Source organism: Nannospalax galili, unplaced genomic scaffold (assembly GCF_000622305.1).
Source record: "Nannospalax galili isolate Female #2095 unplaced genomic scaffold, S.galili_v1.0 scaffold296, whole genome shotgun sequence".
Classification (NCBI taxonomy): domain Eukaryota; kingdom Metazoa; phylum Chordata; class Mammalia; order Rodentia; family Spalacidae; genus Nannospalax; species Nannospalax galili.
In genome coordinates this window covers 1,146,133-1,152,328 of record NW_008340113.1, presented here as the reverse complement: position 1 = coordinate 1,152,328, position 6,196 = coordinate 1,146,133, and the positions used below count along the sequence as shown (strand labels likewise).

The window sequence follows — 6,196 nt, the reverse complement described above, 5'->3', positions numbered from 1 at the left end:
ACCATAATTTGAACAAAAATTTCAGAGGATTATGAATTGGAGTGGAAAAGATACAGGTCGGCCCTCAAAACAGGAAAAGTGAGCAGCTGATCATTTGCTGACAGGCTACTGGATGTGGTTGTGAAGGCTGTGTAATGTGTAGCTCAGGGGTGCTGTGTAATGTGCAGCTCAATTTGGAAGAGTAGTGCATAGTCGCAAAATATTAAGCAGAGGATAATTTGTGTGGTCACCTAGTCGTAACTGTATTGGTCTTTATGCACTTCCTCCTGCAGTTTCTGAACAAACCTATGAAGTACTTGGCAGGTAGGTTTCCCCGCAGCCCTGGGTGACCCTCGGAGGGCTCATTCGCTGACATACCTATTCAATGTGAAGTTGAACATTGTATTTCTTTGTGAAATTTCTTTTGTGTATTTCTATGTGAAGTTGAACTCTTGTATTTCTTTAACATTTCTTATCAAAGGAATACATATTATAATAGACTACAAAAATTGGAGTTTTCCAGTTCCAGGGGAATTTGATACCCCTTCTGACCTCCAGGAACATTTGCACAACATGGATGCACTTACATACATGCAGACTCAAACACATGAAATTATATATATATTAAAATTGGAATTTTTCTGGAATTTGACTTTGATCCTGTCTTCAAGGATGAGGAAATTAGATGTATTTGTAGCATCATTATTTCAGTATCATCTAGTTATATTTATGTTGTGTTCTTTAAAATCCTCATTGACTTTTATTGTTGTTCATGTTGATCCTCCTCCTCCCCTCCTCCTCCTTCCCTCCTCTTCTTCTTCTCCTCTTCCTCTTCCTCCTCTTCCTTCTCCTCTCTCCTCTCTCATCTTCTGGTTAACTGGATAAAAGGCTCTTGAGATGTTTATGTTGGAGCTTTTTCATGTTTTAGTACAACTTCATTCAGTAGAGTCTTCAGCAACACCAGTCTCTGTGCTACTCTGCACAGTAAGTAGCCACATGTTGCTGATGAACACCTGAGATGTGGCTGGTGTGCTTGAGTCATTGAGTTTTAAACTTTAGTTACTGAATTAACTAAGATTTAATTGCTACACGTAGTAAGTGGATACTATTTTAGCTGATAGCCCTGTCTTTAGTAAAGTTTTGTATATCATTGGGCCATGTATATCTTTAAAACTTCATCTTGGGGTGAAAGACTCCATTAGAATTTTGTGGGTACTGAATGTTGCTCTCAGCAATTCTGAAAGTTTTCTAATTTTTTCTTTCTTGGTAGTGTTTTATATTTTGAGAGATCCAGGAGTAAGGAGAGGGGAGACTCCAGGAGAAAGGAGATGGGAGACCCAAGGAACAGATAAAGGACACTACATAGAACTGTTACTACAGTAAGGATTCACGGTATTTTGCACAAATTTGCATATTTACCAACCAGCACTAATAATGAGGATGTTGCTGACACAGAAATGTGAAAATTTTAGAGAGATTAAATTTTGTCTAATGCTCCACAGACAGTGAAGAAAAGGCATAGTTGTTCCTTTCCCTCTTGAAATTCAAAAATCATTTTCAAGAAATAAAATCTATCTTATAATTCTAAAATATAAGCTACTTAAACTTGTTTTTATTCTATAAATATATTTAAATGCAAGTTTTAAAATATTAACTTTTATACAGCCAATCTATGACAATAACAAGGCTATTTTAATCAACATAAAAATTTGAAACCTGAGATTGCGACTTATAGTTATATCTTCATATCACTCAGCATGGCTCATGTCTAGCTAGTTTCATTTGCCATGCCACAGAATTTTTAACTTGTGAAGGTAAATAATTGCAATGGTCATATTATTGTTGCTGTTGCTTTTATTGTTTGAGACAAGGTCAGAGTAGCCCAGGCTGGCCTTGAACTCTGATTTACCTGCCTTTATCTCTCAAAGGCTGGGATTACAGGTGTGTGCCACCACATCAGGCTCAGCAATGTTCACTTAGAAAACTAAATTCATTGAGCTTAAGACATTCTTGAAGTAAAACTAGGAACTTAAAAGAGGAATAATAGAAGTTTGGTTTTAAAGTTGAATTCTAACCACATCCAATAAGTCCTTGCACTTTTTAATTTTAATGGCAAGGTAGGCCCTGAAGCTCAGGTAAATGCCAAAGCTGCCTATAGTGTTTGCCAGCGTTTCACTTATGACTGAGTAAGTAAAGACTGAATTGTCAATTACTTGTTGCAAATGGATATGTGTGAATTTCTTGCTATGAGACCAAGTAGAATATGTCAAGATGTACTAGGCATCATGTTTTTCAGACACAATTTTTAAAAGATGAAAGCAGACTATAACTTTTCCAATTAATGATCTATTGATAAGAAGTTTATAAATGTATAAAGCAAGTATAGGAGACTGTCTTCTGACATACATAAAAAATAAAAAAGTAAAAAATAGATCAGTCTGGCAGCACAAGCTAAATATTGGTGATCTATGTTATGTACCCTGGTATTTCTATCTTAAAATGTATATCTTATTTTCCTAAATAGAGTTTTAATATATACTTAAAATTTATTTATACCAAGTAACCCTTAAAATACTATTGAATACAGTTGACATACCTTGTAGCCATTCTAGCATTCCTTGTAGGCCATGATTGTTGCAGATCTTTATGTTTGTATAGGTTCCTTTATAAACTTTGCCTTAAGATTCATGGTTTTGCTTTTGTTACAAGTTAGTATTTTGTTTTGTTTTTCTCATAATAAAAAGACTTTTATTCAAAAAGGAATTTTCAGGAGAGAATCACTGTAACTTTTCAAGGCATCCCCCCACAACCTCCTTGGCAAACACCAGCTACTTCCAGAAGTCCTGCAGAAAGCCACAGGAGGGGAGAGCAAGCAAGGCTGGCCAGTCTTAGGGAGGAAGTGCTTCTTGCCTCTGCCTCTGGACTGAGCTTTCTCCATGGCGGCAAGAAGCAGGGTCCTCAGGGAATGCTGGGGGTCTGTCCCACTTCTCCCCTGTACGAGACTGGTTCCCAGGAGTGGCCACCAAGGGCCAAAGACACAATGGTTTCCTGATATAGGATGGGGCTAGCTTGGGGAATTTGGAATTGGTGTGACTTGACTTTGTGTGCCAGACTGTGAGTGACTCAGGCCACATGGAGAAGTAGGCTGATGGTCCCTCTCTGGCTTTGCACCCTGCAGGAAATGGTGCTGCCACCCAAGGGGCATGGGAGGCTGTATATGGGGGAGGCAGGGAGGCAGGCTTGGAAGGGAGTTAACAGTCTCTGGTTGCAAACGTACCAGGAAGCAGTTGAGACAACAAGCCTTCCAGGGAGCTGCTGAAGACTGCTTTTTCTGGTAAAGTCGGGATGAGGCTGGTCTGGGGCTATCTGGTGTCCTCATCTCAACCCCTCATTGGGGCACAGGCCTGTTCTAACTGCCCCACCATGGTACAGCAGCGTGTCCTGGCTTTGTTACACATAGTCCAGAATCTCTGTCTCCATCTCATTTTCACTCCCATCTGCAGGCTTGAGATCTTCCTCTTCATTTTCCTCATCCTCCCCAGACTCAAACATCAGGTGCCCTTTTGCAAGCTCAGCCTTACCTGTGTTAGAGAAGAGCACAGGCCTCTTGGAGCAATGGTTTGCAGGATCATGACAGACATGCTGTCCCTAGGTGGTCTGTGGTCTTGGGGCATGATGGGGAAACCACCCATCCTGTTCTGTGCGTACACTGTCAGTTCCATCATTGTGGTAAACGATTTTCTGAACTCTTGCACATTCAAATCACATAGCTGATAGATCATCTGTCACTGGGGGGCAGGGCACCCTCCCAGAAGTTGTAGACTATATCCTTGAGCTTATATTTGTTGTAGGTCAATTTCTGTGGGCCCTCATGGGCCCAGGCCCTGCTTCAGGTCAGGCATGATGTCTCGCTACTTTGATATCTTCTTGATGGTGATTGGGAGGCTGTGGTTTGTAGGTGCTGTGCTTCACTTTGGCAGGCAACTGTAACCATATTTCATTCCACAATGGATTCGGAAATCAAAGACTTTGATAAATCTTGGCATCTGGCTGTTTTTGAGGGTCATAACCAATTTGAATCCACAGGCTTCTCCATGGGCCTATTATATAATGGCCATAAAAGGAAGCAAGATCTTGAGCTCCTCAGGGTGGATGCTGATGTTGGCCTTGACAGCATTTCATGACCAGATGAGCTTCCTCAGCTCTTTCTCCATTTTCTGATCTATGGGGTTGGTGCAGACCTTCTTCCACGTCTTCACGGAGGCCTCCAAAGGCTGTGGAGGCACCTCAGGATCCTCAAAGTTGACAAAGATGGCGTTGTGGGGGTGGGGCACCGGGCCCTACTCAGTTCAATCAGGTTCTCACCAGAGATGGAGGGATTTTGTGTAATAGCCTTCCCAGTGTTTGGTCTCTCTACGGGCGCTAGAAATAGTCCACGCAGGTGTCCAGCCGGGAGAAGATGGGTGGGGGAATGTAGAGCTCCTGGTGATAGAACCTCTCCTTCTCAGACTTGAACACGAGCACTTTGTCACACATCAACACGTGTCTGGTGCCCGCTTCTGTGTAAGCGGTCAAGTATTGGAAGTCAGACATTCCCTGAAACTTGTAAATGGTGGAGATAATGCCAAGGACCTCCAGGTTGAACGTGACCTCGGGGTGGGCCTCAGCCCCCAACACCCTTCTCTGCCCCTTTGTCTTTTTCTTGATCCGCAACAGCAAGCTGCTGGTGCCAAAGCAGTTAGCACAGACAAGGGGTAGTATGGGTCCTTGAGTTGGAAGTAGAGCTCCAGCCTCTCGGTGGGGTCGGTGTAGATTCAGGAGAAACCTTCCTTGCCACCCAAGGTTTGCAGCATTTTAGCCTCATTCTGCAAGATGCCCGGGTACTTCATGCACACCAGTCGCCCATCCTGCCACAGGTCTACAGGGGTGGCAGCCACTGGTTCCGGGTCTGCCGCCTCCTCCACCATGCCTGCCAATTGGTTCTGGAAAAGGCTCTGAGAAGCTTTGCCTCAGTGGTTCCACGAAGGGCTCTCTGCACTATTCACATCTCCTACATCAGTGAAATTCGAAGGTACCAGGAAAGAAACGCACCTCGATGTTTGTTGACTTAGAGGCACCAGTTTGTGGGGTTTTTTTAACATATATTTTTATTGAATTTTCACATGCTTCATACAAAATATCTTAATCATATTTAGACCTCCTCCCCTATCTGCACACCTCCTCCACAGCTTGCCCACCAGATTCATGGATTCTGTTATTTTTGTTAAGGCCTACTGAGGCAAATTTGTGTACACAGGATGTTATCATTTCTGTAAGTTCATTTGAGTAAGTTCCCAGAAGCCTGAAAGACTCTGTTTTCTTATGCTCATGCATTATGCTCATACACCACACCTGGCTTTTACAATCTTTCTCCTACCTCTTCTGCAATGGTCCCTAAGCCCTGGGTGGGTGAGGTTTAATTTAGGAGTCCTTTTCAGAGACATGGACTCTTCAGTCTCTTACTCTCTACATTGTAGCTAGTTGTGGCTTTCTGGGTTCATCACTCTCTGTTGCATTAGGAAGCCTTGATTGTGAGAGTAGCAAGATGCATTAATTTTCCCTCTATCCCCTGTTCCACTATATTCCTTGAGCCTTTGTTGTAAAGGTTCTATTTCAGATGTCTCACTTAGGGCTGGGCATCTCACAATCACATAATCTCTCCGTGTAAACAGTTGTAGAACTCTATATAACGTAGTGGAAATCTTTAGTAGTCTCCATCTATTGCTAAAAGAGTTCTTTGATGAGTGGTGACAGGTATACTTGTCTGTAAATATGAAGATTCATATTTAGCATGCATTAAGAAATTGTTTGTCTAGGGTTGTGATAGGCATGGTTTTCTACAGGATCTATGACCTCTCTAGCCATGTGTATTTGGCTATTTTTACGGTACCACACAGGAGATCTCTCCCATTGAGTGAGCTTTAAGTCCAATTAGAGAACAATTGATTACCCCGGTCATTGTTGTGGTTATTCAGCTTTAAAAAATTGATTTGGACTGTTGATTGATTTTCTCCCTTAGCAGCCTACATAGTAGCCTCCAAAACTCTCAGGGCTAGTCTTCAGGGAGGAGGCTCCCTGGTCAGTTCCACCTCAATTGCTCAGGTCCTTCAGGCAAGGATGTGAGGAAAGGGGAATTCTCATTCACTGCTTGTGGGATTGCAAACGCCTGCAACCATGA

The 6,196-nt window shown here is 42.4% G+C and overlaps 1 pseudogene; it reads right to left on the bottom strand.

Moving 5' to 3' along the window:
• Window positions 1-3,429: 3,429 nt before the first annotated feature.
• On the bottom strand, window positions 3,430-4,946 carry LOC103735706 (annotated as a pseudogene).
• Window positions 4,947-6,196: the final 1,250 nt, after the last annotated feature.